This window comes from the organism of the source record quoted next, unplaced genomic scaffold (assembly GCF_019419815.1).
Source record: "Pyrus x bretschneideri cultivar Hongxiangsu unplaced genomic scaffold, Pyrus_bretschneideri_v1 Contig64, whole genome shotgun sequence".
Taxonomy (NCBI): Eukaryota; Viridiplantae; Streptophyta; class Magnoliopsida; order Rosales; family Rosaceae; genus Pyrus; species Pyrus x bretschneideri.
The window spans coordinates 1,046,565-1,049,787 of record NW_025999803.1 but is presented as its reverse complement, the minus strand read 5'-3'; positions in this window follow the sequence as shown (position 1 = coordinate 1,049,787).

Genomic DNA, 3,223 nt, shown 5'->3' with positions numbered 1-3,223 from the left:
CCTCAGAATTATATCATGTTGGTCATACTCGTTGTCTACACTCACCTCATCATATGTTTATGGACTCCTCCTGGATGTAAGCACATACTTTGTACTTCCCCATTATAGGGTGAAGCCGGTGTATGAGTCACAAACGATTGGAGCCCACCACGGTGGAAGGCCTACGAAGAGATATTCAAAGCATCTCTCGCTTATCAACTTAATAATGGTTTGTTGAGGGTTTTAGGTCTCATCACATATAAACATACATTTTAATCCAATTAAAACATTTTGGTCCTATTACAACTATTGGTCCATTGATTGATTTAGTTGTATATAATACTCCCACTAAGCTTTTAAAACGGTTTTTAAAGCAAGAGTATATGATACTACTAACATAAGGTTTGCATTCATTGATGGACTATATAGTTGCCTTAGGGCCTTAGGATGACTATGAACCTTTGATTCGATTCAACACGAGCCTAGTGTTGAATCTCGGTCTAGGGATAGAGATTGATTTTAGTTACGCGTTTAATCACATTAAGGCGTGTTGTCTTATTGGGCGTTGGACCCAACTACTCCAATTTCATGCATATCGAATAAAACAAGAAAGGAGTACTTCAAAGTAAATAAGAGCTTATGCTCTTTTACAACAATTGATCAAATCAAATTACTTTAAAGTAAAGAAGAGCTTATGCTCTTTTACAACAATTGATCATATCAAATTACAACCAAAATTTAATCTACACATTCCCATGGTTCAAACAAATTTGAAACGGCCTTTCACATAGCTCAATTATTTTAGGCTTAGGTTCATAATCACCCTTTCTTTAATTAATTAACGCTTTAACTAATTAAACTTGAATGCAACATTTTCATTTGGTTTTTGTATCCATAGAATTGATTTAGATGGAGCTAAATGAAATGAAAATCCAATTCTCATTTAAAGAGACAAAACAATTTTGTTCTCTACTTAATTTGGGCCAAAATGCTATGACCTCAACTTGTTTGGGCCATAGTGCAATTAACCTCAACTTTTGGGCTATTTTGCAAAAAACTTAAACTTTTGGGGTCACTTTGTAAAAACACAAAAGTCCACTACTTCATGTAATTACAACTAGAACCCAAAAATTTCCACAAAAGCTAAAACTTCATTAAAGGAGCAAAACAATTTGTCCTTTTAGTGATTTTGGACCTTTACGTAAAAACGTAAACTTTTGGGTCAAAATGCAAATACACAAAAGTATCAAAACTTTATATAATTGCACAAAAGCCCCACAAGGACCCTAATTGAGTAGGGTGGCCAGTTTTGAAGCAAAGTAATAAAAAAAATTTCAAAGTTTTTGTAAGTGGGGTGTGTGTAATGGAATAAATCATTACACACCTACCCACTAAAATTTCTTTAATTTTTCAAAATAAACATCTAATATATTTAAACATAAGAAATATTTCAAAACAAAAACTTTATGAAATAAATCAAAACTTTGAATCAAAACACCAAACCTTTTGTTCTTGGCAAGAACATATCAAGAACAATGAAGAACATCCATGAAAACCCATAAGAGCTCCATGAACATTCTTCACCCAAAAACATACCAAAACCACTCAAACTTAAGGGAAATAACATACAACCATACTTGGGTACATAGGGGTTCCAAAAGTCACTTTAAAACACTTTTAACAAGTCAAACAAGAACCCAAAAATCCACCCTTTGGATTTGGCCGAATTTCCCCAAAAACATGGCACCAAATTTTAGCTCCAAAATTCATGCTCATATGAACTACATCTACAACATTTGAGATGGAAAATTTTCTAACAAAATTTACATTCAAAGAAGCAAGAATAAAGCTTGTAACAATTACAACATTCAAATCACAAACTATCAACTACAAAACCCAAAAGGATTCACCAACTACTAGACTTAGGCTCTTGATACCACTTGAAGGAAGATTTGTGAAAAACAAGTTCATTTGAGCAACATCAACAACATGCAATTAACAATTAAAAGGCGGAATCATGTTTATATGCACTCAAAAACAAAACTTAACCCATGAACTTCAAAGCCTAGTAGATAGGTGAACCAAGACTCAACTCAAAACAAAGTGAGTTGAGAAATCAATACCTTTGTAGATTCCTCTTTGCATAAGCAAAGGCTAATCACCCAAAGAGAGGGCCTTCATTCCTTGCATCTTAGATCCATGCATTTGGATGGATGAAAAGGTTTCTCCAAGTTCCCAAAATTGAGAACCTCTAAGTCTCCACACCAAGGTATAATGAAGAAGAAATGAGTGACCTTGAGGAAGTAAGATTGCTAGATGTTTTCCTCAAGGGTGGCCGAAATTTTAGAGAGAAAGGAGAGCTTGTGTTCTCATCCTTTCCCCAAAAATAACCCTTAATGAATTTTTGGCTATTAAGTCATACTTATTCCTTAATTCATTTGAGTGGCAAACTTGTAAATAAGTCCAAAACCACTCCTTCTCTAACATGGCCAGCCTAAGGGGATTTATTGGGCTATTTGGGCCTTTGTGAATCATTATTTATTAAGTTTTCATACAACTTAAGTCAATGGACTTGACGTTCGAAGCCCATTGGGCCTTAAGGTCCAAAACTATCCCGAGGTCTTTTAACGAACTTATTCGTTTGATTAATTAACATATTAATTAATCCTTGCCATAAATAATTAAACCATTTAATTATTCTTACTCATCTCCGTTGAATATTCAATCTCTACCTTACACGGTGTACGATCCATTAGGTTCCTTTTAGCGAGGCAGTGGGCGATTCAAACTCTTTCAAATCGATTGTGAATTGAAACTTACTTTCAATTCTCCCTTTAGTGTTTATACACGTTTAGGGCTTCCACAAACCATGGTTGACGCCTAGCAGCATGTCATGGTTACCCAAGCTAATCAGAAGAGGTGGAGAACCTATTCAGTTTTAGGATTACAAATGCAATACGGTCTTTCTCTAATACAATACTCTTGACCACATTGTTTGGTTTGATAGTTTATTCATGTCTACTATCCAATGTGAATCTTGTACTTATATGATTACCTTGAATGTGATCTGGAACGCATTCCAACATCTCATTCATACTCTGGCCAGAGATTTTAAATCATATCATAGAGTATTCTCCCTCAAACAGTTTGAAGGTTAGAGATCCCTTATTGCGCATTCACTTGCCTCCATGGCTAAGTGGCTTAACCCCGACGATGCCGTGGACACCCTGATAGAGTGACTTTG